This window comes from Doryrhamphus excisus, chromosome 20 (assembly GCF_030265055.1).
Source record: "Doryrhamphus excisus isolate RoL2022-K1 chromosome 20, RoL_Dexc_1.0, whole genome shotgun sequence".
NCBI classification, from domain to species: domain Eukaryota; kingdom Metazoa; phylum Chordata; class Actinopteri; order Syngnathiformes; family Syngnathidae; genus Doryrhamphus; species Doryrhamphus excisus.
This window is the reverse complement of record NC_080485.1, coordinates 8,001,718-8,017,924: the sequence shown is the minus strand read 5'-3', so window position 1 is coordinate 8,017,924 and position 16,207 is coordinate 8,001,718. Positions and strand designations below refer to the sequence as shown.

Here is a 16,207-nt window from a genome sequence, read left to right as displayed (position 1 = left end):
TTTCAATAGTATTTTATTTACACAGCAGAATGCCACTTAAACAGTGCATTATTATTGTTATGCAATTTTGTGGTGATAGCAACCCAAACAGATATATAAATACTCAAGAGTGGGGGGGATATTCTTTGACCTTTCAGTGAGCTACTGGTTGGAAACTCCTTGGGCCCATTGCACAAAGATTCAGACATTCAGGATAAATCAAACGTCAAGGCTTTATTGGCTGCACAAAGCCCAAGCCAGGATGAGTAAACGCAGATTAATCAAGCCAGGTGAAACCAATCCCAGATCAGTGCACTTAAGCAGCTTCCTTAAATAAACCTTGCTATCGATCACAAAGTCAAGATTCACTATGGTAACCAAAGAGGCGTACTTTCCCCTGATGGAAGTGGAAATCATCATAAAGAAATCATCACAGAGAAAATAAACAAAGATAGGCAACATCACTACAGTCCTAAAACTAAGACAGAAAGTGTGGTTACATGTTAAAATGTTGTATTCTCATGTTAAACGATCCGAAAGTTTCAGAAAATGAGGTTTGTGCATTTGGAAGTGAGTCCTGAAAGAAGTTTGGGATGGCTCAAAACGCTCGGTTTGAAAAGGCGTGGTAAAACTGCCCCTTTGTGATGTCACAGATGGGACTTCTTTATATGGTTCATAGTTAAGAAACACTTTGGGCATGTGACCAATCACTGTGAAGTGGGAATGCCCGGAGGCGGGCTTTAGGTGGAATAAATTAAAACAGACAGTTTTGGCAGGAAGCAGCTATAATATGGTTACAATGGGAGACGTGCTAAGTTGTGTTTCGTACATGATTCATGAATTCTTCACGTCAAGAGGAGCAACATTCCAATTAGTGTGGGCAAGTGCAAAAAAACAGACTCGTAGTGAATTCATGAAAATTTAAAGAGTCAGTATCAATGTCTCCACTTGTATCCTGACCACATCCACATCAGGTAAATATTTATACAGCTGAAGGTGTGGAAGGTGAAAGGTATATTTCACTTAGTAACCAAGGAGAGATGCTGCAGGGAAGACACGTATTTGCTTTGGCGCTCTAAAACACCTTGGCAGTTTCTTTAGTAACACTCAGAAATCAAACAATGAAGACCTTTCGGCTCTTGGTCCTTGGAGGAAATGTGAGTATTACTTGAAGAAAATAGACTCTCTCAAGACATCCGAATCTTTTTGATTATTTGTTGGAGACGGCTGCAAGACAATTGACAATATATCAACAAAGTTAAGTGAAAATGAAAATCTTCTGCAAGAATAACAAACTTTTAGTTTAGTGTGTACAGACATTAGCTAAAAGGTTAGGTTTTGCCCTTACCACAGCATAAAGCTGTTTTCTTTTTTTTCTTTTTTTCTGTTCTGGTTGATTATCCATCCAGTATAGGTCTTCATCATCACTCTGCAGAGCCTTTGGTAAAGCCCTTACTCTTTATTATCAATGTCATCCATTAGAGTACAACACATTTCAGTCCATCAGTGTTTCGCCTTTGCTGAGAAGCACATACTGACACATGTGCTATTATCTCTGTGCAGCTGAGAGGTACATTCATCTATCTTTGGTGTCTTGAAAGGATTACTTGCAGCCCTCTTTTACACTTTGGGAGGCGGCTGAACAAAATTGCCAGATGCACAAAAAAGGGAAAACTTATGAAATACATATGGTTCCCTTATAATGTTTCAGATGTTGACATTATTAATGAAATGCAGAGTGGAACCTTGGTTAGCATCATTAATATGTTTCAGAAAGTCTTACTCTAACTGAAACGGATGCTAACTGAATAAATTTTTCCCCACCAGAAATAATGTAAATCCAATTAATCCATTTCAGAAAGCCAAAAATGTTAATACAAAACATATTACCTCGCCCAAAGACAGCTGGGATAGGCTCCAGCATACCCGCGACCCTCGTGAGGACAAGCGGTAGAAAATGAATGAATGAATGTTGACACTATTAATGAAATGCAGAGTGGAACCTTGGTTAGCATCATTAATATGTTTCAGAAAGTCTTACTCTAACTGAAAAGGATGCTAACTGAATCAATTTTTCCCCACCAGAAATAATGTAAATCCAATTAATCCATTTCAGAAAGCCAAAAATGTTAATACAAAACATATTTTTATAGTTACACGCAAAAAAACTATCACATGCATCTCCAGTCTTTAACAAAATGAAAACAGCAGAGAGCGACCAGTCCAGGGTGTACCCCACCTCTCGCCCGAAGACAGCTGGGATAGGCTCCAGCATACCCGCAACCCTCATGAGGATAAGCGGTATAGAAAATGGATGGGAGAGAGCAACTCATTTTTGTAACATTTATTTTGATATCTTATTTAGACCCAAACAAGTTGAATATTATATTATTATAATATTATATTCCCATATTAACTAAAAACCTGAAACCTGGCACGTTTCAGACAAACATGATTTATTATCGATTTCAGAGCATGAGTCAGACGAGAGTTGCCTTCTATGCCGCTTATCCTGACCGGGACATACTGGAGCCTAGTCCAGCTGATTTTGGCGAGAGGTGGTTTACACCCTGGATTAGTCGACTTAAAGTCAAACAACCATTCACACTCACATTCATACCTACAGACAAAATAGATTCACTTCACAACATACATCGGTCAAATACAAGTTGCTGTGAGAAACCATTCCATGATAAATGTAATGCAGCCTATATTTTGGTAATGCAGGTCTACTATCCTTCAAATTTACATATCTGCACAGATTACATCAAAAGGTAAGTGTATTTTTGATGAAATCTCAAATGCCAAATGGTGACACAAGCAAATGCCGCCACACAGGAGCATAACTCTTTTTGCTACCTTGAACCACACACACACACACACACACACAAAAAGAAACTAATTGAGCTGAGACGCCCTTAGTGGCAAGCGATCTCTGCTAAGTCGGGTGTGCTAGGGATGGATTGGACATGAAATGACCCCTGAACACACCAACTGTGGTGTGTGATCATCTTAGACAGGCCTACTAAAATATTCCACAGCTTTCTGCCAAGGGGACATGCACACTTCAAAGACACCACTTTCTTAGCAACAAAAAAAAAATCATTTTTAAATATCCAGGCTTCATTTAGAACAGTGCTGTGCTATTTCAGAGCAGGACCGGCACTTCACGGCCTAATCAATCTTTCATTTTCACTTGCCTGTTAAGACTTTGAGGCTTCTACTTTGCTTAATCCCACAAGGGATTTTTCCCCCCCACATCATCTACTGTAGTGTGACAGTACCTGAATGTTCCTTTTCTTGGCGATGATGCTTGATGTACAAAAACAATGTTGTAAATACCAAATAAGTAAGAGGGAGCACGCTGTCATCATTTCAAAGATAGAAAGAGTATACTGTAATTCTGCTTTTTATGCATATTTATTATGCATATATGAAGATCTATGTAGGTTCGAATCTCCATTTGGGTATGTCTATGTGGAGTTTGCATGTTTTCCCTGTGAGTGCATGGGTTTTCTCTTGGTACTCCCCCATCCCAAATACATGCATTTAAACTAATGTGCTACCTCAATGTTAATTTACATCCCAAGTCCCACACACACATTCACGATTAGCATTAGCGATTTACCTGGTGATTTGGAAGACCTCCAAATATGAAAACGACTTAGACATTTAAATGTCTACTCAAACAGATGCATAATAAGCACAACACAGTTTCTACAGCTCAACGGGAGACAGGAGTGGCAAACAGTGGCTACTTCCTGACTACGGCAATACCCCAAGGACAGACTAAATGCATACTTGCAAATGAGATTCATATTGTATAAACAATAGTGTTGCAAATTTAGCGCCATACACTAAAACATTTCTTTCCCCCAGGGGGAGCATGACAGAAAATAATTGAGATCCACCGCAAGAAGATATTGACAATGAGCAATTAAAACAAAACAAACCTTCAGAAACAGACTCATGCAACATGGAATCATCAAAGTTACAAGATGCATGGTGTGGTGAAAAAAGTCCCAGTGAAATACATCTCATTGAATTGTCCATGCTATGATTATTAAATTATTTGTTTCTCTTCCAAAAATAAAACAAAAGTCAGCATTGCAGCAAGATGTGTCATTTTCAGGGTAATTTATCATGGCAGCGCATTGGGAAGAAACCCATTGCTAAACGGCCCACAATGGCTTGAATGCACAGATAACACTGTTTTATTTTGCAATTTGCCCAAAAGCTGATGTCGCATATTTCGCCACCTTCAGATGGGCTTGCTAATATTTAGTCAGACCGCAAAATGCCTGCACACAAACATATGAATGCTATCTTATTTGACAAGATGGCGATGGTTGTAATCAAAGCAAATCATCTTGATCCACAGCATGCAAAAAATTAGATTTTTCTTTAGAATGGTGCATTCATTCCCTTATGACACTGGAGTAATTATTTTCCTTTTTGTTAAGTGCCATTATCATCGGATTATTTCATGTGAATTTATTACCAATGCGAAAACTTAAACAGCCAATTTTTAGAAGAGCTCTTATTCCATTTTAATGAATGGTTCCATGCATCGTGCCTGAGGGCCTGTCTGTAAGACCAAGGTTAGTACTCTATATTAGGATTTGTATACAGTATTTATACTCAGAATATGACTAATGCAGAGAAACAATTACACACACTGTTAGCAGTGCATTACAAGATGTACACAAAAGCAATCAAAGATTTTGCTGTAATGCAGTAATGTCAGGCATTACTAATACCATTCAGTGAAGTACTGCTAAGGCCTCAGTAATTGACAAAAATAAGACTATTTGGTCAAATGACATTTTACATGTATTAATGTATTCATGATATATAAAGTAAGGCTATTAAGTCATAATGATGATAGTAATATTAATAATAATGCAGTTTTTTAAAACACCACTGGTGTACTAAAGCTAAATATTTCATAATACAATTTGGTTTTTAGAGAAATACAGTCAAACCTCAACTGGTTTTTGACAAAGGTTTGACAAAAAAATGCCCCGAGTTTCATACTGTTTTTATATTGCAATGTAACAAACTATACTGTTACCTAATCCTCCATGCATTTTTTTTTATTTTTATTATACCTTTATTGACCCAGGCAAGCAATTTAAGAACAGATTCTTATTTACAAATGCAGCCTGAACAAAGAGCAAAAGCACTTTGACGGGAGAGGGGCGTGCTGAAAACAAGAACAACGTTATATAAAATTAGAAATATCAATACAGTAAATATGTACAATACATGCAATACAAAAGCATTAAACAACAACATTAAAGCAATGGGATATGGCAATAAGCCTAATCAGCAAGTGCATGAGTCAGATGTAATTAGTTGCAAGTTTTGTTTAAAGACAGAGAGAGATGTGAAGGCTGAGAGTTTTGTTAGGGTGTTCCAGTCATTAGCTGCAGCAAACCGGAAAGCGCTGCGTCCAAAGATGGGACGAACTTTGGGGATGGAGAGTTTGATGTAATTACTGGACCTTAGATTGAAAGTAGAGTGAGAAAGATGTAAGAGGGAAGAGAGATAGAAGGGTGTGATGCCAAGTATGGTTTTGTAGATGAGCTGGAGCCAGTGACGGAGCCGTCTGGTATGGAGTGATGTCCAGTCTACCAACTTATATAATTCACAGTCGTGAGTGGTGAAAGGGGTGCTTGTAGCAAAATGGATGGCAGAGTGGTGAAGAATATCCAGCTTCTTCAAAGTGGACTGAGACGCCATCCTATAGATGGTGTCACCATAATAAAAAATGGGCATGATGGACATTTTGACAAGTGTATGTTTTGCTGAATGGGTGAAAGAGGACTTATTGCGATAGAGGAAGCTCAAGCGAGCTTTGACTTTTTTATTACTTTTTTTCATTTTATTTGAATGTGACTGATAAATAACCTGCCATGGGGCCAAAGAGAGTAACAGGTGCAAGCAATTGCATAAAGCAGTCGAGAAACACTATTGATTTCGAAGATGAGCCCCCTGAATCACTCCTCGCCATCTTCGCCAACAAGAGTCTTCGGTGATGGTAAAATGATAGTCATGTGACCAATCTGTCTTGCATTGTCTCGGATCCAGACTCAAAACCAGAGAAGACAGACCATTTGCAGTTACAGGCCCCAAACTATGGGACTCTCTCCCCCTGTAAATAAAAACTGCTGCATCTTGGGAACGTTTGAAATCACACACTGGCTTACATACACTGGCTTACATACACTGGGTTACACACACTGGCTTTTAACACAAGCTGAGCTCGACACTGTTTTAAATATTTAATTCATTTCATTTCATTTTATCAGCTTGTATTGATTTTCTACTTTTCTCGATAACCTGTTAGATTCTCTATTATGCTTTTATTATTGCATTGTTCCTGAGCCTGTACACTACTTTGGAGTGCTTAAAAAATAAAGCTTAACTTACACCTGAAATGTAATACTGTAATATGAACTGCTACAAAAGTTCCACTTCCACAACTTACAAAAGAAGGGGTAATATTTCGAAATATTTTGGTGTGATTAGACAAGAGCAGCTCTAAGGTTATTCAATGAGGATTACTAAATGAAGTGTGGACACCCACTCGGACATGGAACTGGTGTTGTCATGGTGACAGAGCGTGCAGAGTGATCCTTTAACACGTGCTGCCATGCCAGTCAGAAAGAGGAGCTTTTTGCAAACCTCAAATCATTTGCCACATGCCCAGCCGGGATATGCATTTATATTCCCTTCTTTAAAAATGGAAGAGACCTGCTTTATTCATACACTTGGCTTTCAGTGAGCATTTCCACTGTGCAAGTGTCATGAAAATGTCTCACATTTAAACAGGAAAAAGGGGGAAGATCAAGTGAGGTTGACCATATTAAATACATAAATCATTGGTGAAGTGTGGTCACGGCAGGCATGAACAGCTAAAAAACAAACCAAATGAACTTAAAATAAATATTAATACTTGAACTACAGTATGTTATCAATGTATTTTTTTTTTGCATGATGGTGCTGGAGCCTATCCCAGCTGTCTTGAGAGGCGTGGTACACCCTGGACTGGTCACCAGCCAATCACAGGGCACATATAGACAAACAACCATTCACACTCACATTCATAGTACATATGGACAATTTGGAGTCACCAATTAACCTAGCATGTTTTTGGAATGTGGGAGGAAACCGGAGTACCCGGAGAAAACCCACGCATGCACGGGGAGAACATGCAAACTCCACACAGAGATGCCCGAGGGTAGAATCAAACTCGGGTCTCCTCGCTGTGTGGCCTGCGCACTCACCACTCAGCCCGACTTGATGTAATTTTTTAAAGCATATACTGTATATAAACAAATTGTCCATATTCTTGCACAAGCATTTTCAAGCAATACAATGACTAAATGAATACATTTTTTTTCAATATTTTGACACTTTGAAGTGGTCATACTAACTTCCCCGCCCACATGGGTTAAATCAATATAGGCTCTCTCTGACTAACTGTCCGAGGAGCACGTCAGTTTTTCTTCCACAAAGCACAGGATATCCTCAAAGTAATGGATTTACCTTTACCTTTTACACTGCCATCAGCATAATTCATAGTTTAATTGTGAGTTTAGCCACCCACACAAATTTGACCTTAACACCAATGGAAGACGGTTCACAGGAAAAAAACTACCTTCATTGTCAGTCATCTGCTCAAATACACGAGTCATAATAATCCAAGGTTACGACACTTACGACACGGTTCATTAAGTGGCAAAGCCTGTTGTATGTCGCCAGTACAAAGTGAGTGTGGGAGTTGTGGTGTAAAGAAAGAAAGTGTTTAGAAAGACAGTGCTGTCAGTGAATGGAGATACTAATGTAAATAAGTTATAGAACATAATGTTAGCATCATTGATTGGCCTGGCCTTTCAAGGATAGCAGTCATGTTAGCAAGTCAAACTAAAACACCAAAGAGAATGTTTTGTTTTTCTTATTTTACATCTATTAATGAACGGTGGATAACAAGTGCGTATAAGGTTAAGTTTTGCAATTCCGTTTGAGACACTGAGATCGCTCTGAAGAGGTTTTGATGGCGAGGAAGCAGCACGCATCACTTATGTTGGCACCATGACGAAGGCACATAATTATTTATTCATTCATTTTCTACCACTAATCCTCACGAGGGTTGCGGGGGGTGCTGGAGCCTATCCCAGCTGTCTTCGGACGAGAGGCAGGGTACACCCTGGACTGGTCGCCAGCCAATCACAGGGCACATATAGACAAACAACCATTCACACTCACATTCATACCTATGAACAATTTGGAGTCGCCAATTAACCTAGCATGTTTTTGGAATGTGGGAGGAAACCGGAATACCCGGAGAAAACCCACGCTTGCACGGGGAGAACATGCAAACTCCACACAGAGATTGCTGAGGGTGGAATTGAACCCGGGTCTCCTAGCTGTGAGGTCTGCGCACTAACCACTTGTCCGCCGTGCAGCCCGGTGCATAATTATATATTTGTTGTGTGTTTTGCTGTTTTCAAAACAACACATAATTATGCCAAAACTTTCCATTGTGTGTATTTTTAATTCAGCTAGTCCTACCTACACACACAAGTCCATGTAAAACTATGTTTGGGTAAATTTGGCGTATGAAATGCAATCAGAAAAATGTACTGTTATACAGTTATTAGCCATCTCCTTCATATGTGATTTATTTATGATGTAAAATAATAAAAAAAAAAAAAACTTTTTTTGCAAAAATCTGTAAATATCTGTTTTTTAGTGCTGGGTTCAAATGGAAAAACAGATGAAGGATTGTAGCCAATATTCAAAGATACTTTGAAATAGCAATTTGTCATGTTAAGGCAAAGCTTTGATAGCAACTGGCCTTCTTGTTTGCTATAAAATGTAGAAGCCAAACAACACAGCATCAATGTAGCCTTTTATCTTTACTGTTGAGCATTCCACTCAGCTGTGATTTTTACTACATTTCTAAGATTAGGGCAACAAACATAGTCAGACTTCAATATCATGCTTCTACAAGGGTCTGTTCTCGCTCTCTCTCTCACACACACATTAGTTAGAGTCTGATGTGGGCTTTGCTGATACTATTATCTGACATTTCGATGGAGATGTAATGGTACCAATGTATACTTGATAGAAAACTGTGCTGAGAATTGAAAGATTATGAACACTCACAGATCAGATTCCTACAATCTTTATAGAACAGTACTGAAAAAATCTGCGTTTGGTTGACCAGGGATGTTTAAAATTAGTAGTTAACAGCACTTAACCGAGTTCTTCTTGACCCTTACCTACCTTGTGAAAAAGAAGTCAGTTCGTTTGGAAGGAGAAAAAAGAGGTGATGATAATGGACGACTAGAATGCTGGCACTTAAGTTCCTCTTATCGAATCCATTCACACGCAAGAGGGGAGGGGGGGTACTCATATACTGTATTCTCGGGCCACTACACTTTCTTTACGCAACAAATCCCCGACACACGACAAATTATAGAATATAATTTTACATTCTTTATATAACCTTGTTGGGTCATATATGAAATATAATATTTTAACTAACTAATCAGGCCGCTCCATTTGTTTCATGAAAGAAAGAATTATATGTTTTTCAATGCAAAATAGAAATGCTTTCCATGAATAGCAGTGCACAGCATTTTACTTTGCTACACATTTACAGGCTGAACTCATAAATATGAGTTTAACGTAAACTGTTATGTGTAGGCATAGGTTATGAGTATGTCCGCTTCAACATAACAAACAGCAAAATGCACACATACAAGACCGGTGGGGGAAAAATTAATTCATGTTAAATCTGGTGCTAAATCTTTCTCATAATAGTAGTAGTGGTGTGTTTTTATACAATGTGTTGCAGTTTGTTGTGGCTGAAATAAAATCGAAAACAAAAGCAATTAAAATATAATAAACAAAATGAAGAAACAAACAGTATAAGAAGATGGTAAAGAGGGTCACTATGCCAGCACTGACAAAAGTCTCTTTAATTTTTTCGGCAACACCTGGAGACACTCTGCTAAAGAGAGTACGGTGTGAGTTTCCTAAAATGACAGCAGGAGGACTATAGAGGTCCTATTTTTCCCAGAGACCTCCGTCAGCAGAGCTGGTGCATGGCCCCATTACAGCTCCATCTGTGAGAGTGACCAGGGCAGCCTCCTGTCTGTGTGTGTTTCGGCTCGCGCCACTAAAGGAGCTGTAACAAGGACCCATCCAGCTTGTGTCACCTCACAGGACTGCAGTCCCACAAATGCACTTCTCCTTGCCTTCACACAAAGGAGAGTTATCTACAACTTTGCCAAAGCTTTGAAGCTGTTTTCAAGGACTGCTTTGTTGGAATAAATAGAGGTCATTCTCATACTACCTCCAAACATTCACTGAGACCATTTATGGGTACCGTATGCCAGGGGAACCGACAACCGGGCCTCGGCCTTGTCCTGGTCCGAAATCGGGAAAAGCAAAAGGAATGATACAGAAATACCCATTTTTAAAAATACTTTTGTAAATACCTACATCTAATTTCATAACAATTACTTAATGTTTGGTGAGACACCCACATGCCAGAGTTGATTGTTAGACCAACAGACATTTATTGCAGGTTTGAAATGGCAAATGTTATTAATATGCCTTAATAACAAACAAGAACATGGGTCTTATTTATGTCTCAATTGGCTTATTTACTCTATTCTTACTCTTTATTATGTCTACCTTAAGTGTGAAGGGAGACATAGGGGTGTTATTTCACATCTAGATGACTCTAACAATGTAAAAAAAAAACTATTTAGAAGGTAGTAAGCAGATTTTACTACCTGGGGAGACAGAGCCTACTCCATCGCTGCCCCCACCCTCTGGAATTATTTGCCCCATTCACTCCGTGCTTGCCCCGACCCTCCCAGTTTCAAAAACAACTAAAAACCCACCTCTTTAAATCTGTTTTTAGTGTCTAACTTTTTATACCTGACTGCTGTGCCCCGCTTTTACCCATGTTTTATCTGTGTATAAACGAATGAATGTTGTATTTTAATGTATCTTTTACTCTGTTTACTTGCTTTTATTCAACTCAATTTTTTCTGTAAAGCATCTTTGAGTATTTTGAAAAGCACTATACAAATAAAATGTATTATTATTATTATTATTATTATCTATGAAATTATTCGATTTAGAAACAAGGAATTCTACTCCACATACATTCACTTAACACTCTGGGACCAATTAACCACTATAAATGAGGGATTAAGGTATACTACATAGATGGACCCACTAGAAACACACACCAGATCAGGGCTTTATGTTCCAAACATGCTAGGTTCCGGACCATGGTGAACTATATTGAGAGCTACAAAGAGAAACACAGAGAAAGAGACGAATGGCCCCTCCTCGCTTCTGCTATGTACTACCTTCCAAGGATAGAGAACACCAATACCAGGCTGTGCACGTGCTTGTGGAACAACCAGAAGCTTGAGGAAACACGGTCTACTGGGAATACGTTGCTCATAACACACTAGAATAAAGCTGAAAAACACTTGGTTGGAAAAGGTGCTTGGGTGCTCATGCATCGGATTGATAGTGTCGCAGCATCTCTGTGAGGGGAGGAAAGATATTCCAATCTAGCCCACTCCTCTCTTTTGGATCCGCAGATTTTTTTTGTCTTTTCTCTCCTTTTTTCATTTCATTGTACAAAAAAAACCCAAAAAACATTGTTACTACAAGGGAAATGCAACACTTATTCCACACTTACATGGTCACCCTCAACAAATATAAATAAACATATATATATATATATATATATATATATATATATATATATATATATATATATATATATATATATATATATATATTTGGAGCACATGTACATCAATATATTCGCCAAACGTCTTAATCATAATGGCACCGGAGCCAGCATACATTATAGTAACCAGACCGAAAAACGAAGTGCCTATTAGTTCCTCATATTGGTGCTCTTGGCATTTTGTGTCATAGCGATGATTTTATGACTTAGTTCATTTTCTGTACCACTTTACTCACTAGGGTCGTGGGTATGCTAGAACCTATCCCAGCTGTCTTCACGTGAGATGGGGTACACCCTGGCCAGTTAGTTAAAATTTGACTCATACTATCAAAGTACAGTTGAAACCAGACATTAACATACTGTGCATACACCATGGAACAGCACAGATAAACATTTGACATTAAAGGGGATTGTACTTTTTCACAATCTGATTTATCACATCATTAAAAATCCATATACATATTTATTTCCCTTTTCTGTGCATTATTATGCAAGAAAACTAGTTAATACAAGTGTGTTAAGTTGCTGTGTGATGATGACACTGTGAATCAGCCAATGTCATGGTTTTGAATTAAAGATAGAAACAAATACCTTGAATGACCAAACTGTTTTGGCATCTCCCAAATTAAGATGTGGCTGCTGTAGACAATGTCAATGTTTTTTATGACTAGCTCAGAAAACAGCTCTGAGCAATGTTGAGAAAAACACTTCAATCATCCAATCTATAAGGGAAACATTTCTAAAGTGGTTATGAGAGTAGGGGAATAACATGTCGGCGTTCTTCATGCACCAGCCATCAGATAAGAACAGGGGATAACAGAGTTCCGCTACATCTCTCAGCAGACCTGCATTAATGCCTCTCCTTAATGGCACCGTGCACTTTAGAGCAAGCATTTGGTGTCACAGGTAGCTGGGTGATGTTTCCATATCATCAACAAACATGGGGCCCACGTAAAGTAGGATCTCACACAAACAAAGAGCAGTGCTGACCCAGAAGAAATAGCATGACGGACGGAAGGCTGTCCCTGCTCCCTCTACTCAAGCCTCTATAATTAATGTCAGTGCACTATTTTGCACAACAGCCTCTTGTTCGTAGAAGTATTGAGGTAATGAGTGCCACATGCTGCACAGACACTGATCTTACACTCACCAAAATACAGACTTAATGACATAATTGAGAGAACTTTTGGATCTGGATGTGGCAGTAGAGATTGAGCATGCTGCCTCGCTGTACATTATTTTTATTTTAATACGGTTAACATGAAAAAAAAGCCTTGCTTATGCAGCTCAACAAGGAGATCCCACCTGCTATGTTTTATCACACAGCACAGTGGAGGAGGGTGGGGATGGGGGTGCCATCATGATCCGGGGTGCTTTTTCCTTCAATGGAACAATGGAACTTGAGGTTGTGCAGGGGCATCAAACCAAACGGCAGCTGTCTATATGGAAATGTTGCAGGGGGCATCCCTCATGACTGAAGGCCCTCGTCTGTGTGGTAATGACTAGGTTTTTCAACGGGACATGAAGCCCGCCTGCATTGTTCCTCTGATCTAAATCCAACTGAGAACATTTGGGGATGGATGGCAAGGAGCGTTTTTCAAAAACGGACATCATTTCCAGACAGTGGGTGCCATTTGTGAAGCTATCTTCACCACCTGGAGCAACATTCCCACTAGCCTACAGGAAACACTAGCTACTCAGCTATGCCCAAACCATTTTTTAGGCGGTTATCACCAGTGGCTACTCGTTGCTAAGTCCATTTATGAAAAATATTATTTGTATTTGTGTGTTTTCCACAATGTAAACCCAAATAAGTTAGCAGAACTCAAAAAAAGGAAGGCAATCAGGTTGCCACATTTTTCATAAACTCAAACATTTGAGTATATCAGAGATTTAATATTTGTATATTAGATATACTTTTTAAATTTGGGGGTGAAGAGAGAAATAGCTTTCTTTTTCGCATTAGTTATAAGTAACTACGAATTATTAACCTAAAAGTAGGTTACACAAATATGCAAAAAGTTAATATTAATAAAAAATTACAAGTTAAATAAACTGAAAAGACAGATAATGCAACTGGCAATCAACATTTATAAGTAGAACTTTTAAGGAAATTTTAAGATAACTATTCATTTATTCATTTTCTACCGCTTTTTCCTCACGAGGGTCGCGGGGGTGCTGGAGCCTATCCCAGCTGTCTTCAGGCGAGAGGCGGGGTACACCCTGGACTGGGAGGAAACCGGGGTACCCGGAGAAATCCCACGCATGCACAGGGAGAACATGCAAACTCCACACAGAGATGGCCGAGGGTGGACTTGAACCCTGGTCTCCTAGTGCTAACCACTAGGCCGCCGTGCCGCCCACATAATTAAGTTATTAGAACTTTTTTAAGAACTTTGAGTATGCATAACTTCATTGATTTAAGTAGTTTGAACATTCGGGTTTACAGTGCACTTCAGTACAGTACATTATGTACTTATCATCATCAACTGATGAACAGCCTATTTAAGTTTAATGGTTGTCTCACTCTTATTTCTTTGTTTTGAAATTTGACGGTCTACTTAAAATAGTGTGAGTTGTAAATCACTGCACTTTTTCAGGAGTGAATACATTGATACATATTGTCCATTCCTTTCTCATCGGTATGACAGTTAAAACTCATGAATATTGTATCGACAGTGAATTAAGTACAAAATTCTAACAAATCAGAGGTCTACCAAGGTCTCAAAACCTTCTCTGTGTAAGAAATGTCACATTCAGTTCTATTTTTTGAGCTGTAATAAAATGAACCCATCGAGTCCTCCACCGAGAAGCCAAAAGCACAACGTCAATATTAGCCAGATAGAGTTGCCTTCAAAGTAAAACTGCACCTGTATATGAAATGAAATGATGGAGAGCAAGTGAAAAACATTGCACACATCAGTGCTGCCATTCAGACTGGGCTCAAAATAGCACTTCACACCTGACTGGAGCAACAGAGAGAATCCAAAGGAGGATGGACGACGATCCAACGTTGCTGTCAGTAATGTCTGCGAGCTTTCAGGATAAATGATTGACATAAATAGGTTTTATCCTCTAAAGCCTCACAACCAATTACATAACTCAGGGTGTGCGGAGAGGTAAACATGTCCCGAGAAGACAATGATGCATTAACAAATTCACAAAACATATTGAGAATCTATGATATATACGTAAAGAAAATATGAAAGTTGAGTCTGTTCACACTTCTCTGTCACATAGAGTAGGTGCCATTATGAAAAAATAAATAAATAAAAACCTTAAACTGGGCGGCACGGTGGTCTAGTGATTAGCGCACAGACCTCACAGCTAGGAGACCAGGGTTCAATTCCACCCTTGGCCATCTCTGTGTGGAGTTTGCATGTTCTCCCCGTGCATGCATGGGTTTTTCCCGGGTACTCCTGTTTCCTCCCACATTCCAAAAATTAATTAATTGGCGACTCCAAATTGTCCATAGGTATGAATGTGAGTGTGAATGGTTGTTTGTCTATATGTGCCCTGTGATTGGCTGGCGACCAGTCCAGGGTGTAGCCCGCCTCTCGCCCATAGACAGCTGGGATAGGCTCCAGCATCCTCCGCGACCCTCGTGAGGAAAGAGCAGTAGAAAATGAATGAATGAATGAACCTTAAACTGTATTATGGAAAGCAGGAAGTGAACAAATGTAACAGTTACTGATTGTAAAAATACCAGATGGAGGGGTAGGATTTAATAAGATTTGCTTCTTCCTACTCCTGTGGACATGTGGAACTGTGAACTGATTATGTGAAGCACTCAATGGTAATCTGATGCATGTTCAAATTAAAATAAAACCATTACCATTACCATAGAGTGGCTGCTCTAACTTATGAACGATGCTAAAAACCTGGAGCATTTCAGTGAGTGGAATCAAATTATGGATTGAGTAAAGAACTCAAACAATGTACTTAAATGGGCCATTTTAAGAAACAGTGCAATCAGTTGATGTTTACACAGTAAAACATCCCTTTGTAGGCGATGAGTCAGTGGACAACAGCTGAAACATGAAAAATCTGATTCTCCACTGACGACCATATTGTCTTATAAACAGTGGCAATGAAATTGTAAAATGTAGATAGAAATGAGAGTCGTACGTGATGTGGGCTGCAGCACAATACAATGTAATCATCCATCTAGAATTGCACATCAGCTGCAAATATGTATATTATATGTGGTGTAGATTATTGTGAAATGTAGTGGATGCTCGGTACCAGCTGTATGGACAGGCACAGCATCGTTTCTGTTAATGTGCAATGTCTGATATGGAGGGCAATAACAATTGAGGAATTACAATGCGATGAGGATCTAATTTTATTGCTTGTTTACAAAGCAGCCTGAGATACTTGATCAAAGACAACTTCTTATGCACTGGTAATGTCATTGTGAGTAGAAAG

The 16,207-nt window shown here is 39.0% G+C and overlaps 1 protein-coding gene across 2 annotated transcripts in view; it reads right to left on the bottom strand.

Moving 5' to 3' along the window:
* macrod2 (mono-ADP ribosylhydrolase 2) overlaps positions 1-16,207 on the bottom strand; it is a 437,400-nt gene that overhangs the window by 172,014 nt on the left and 249,179 nt on the right. The gene's annotated exons all lie outside the window — the stretch shown is intronic.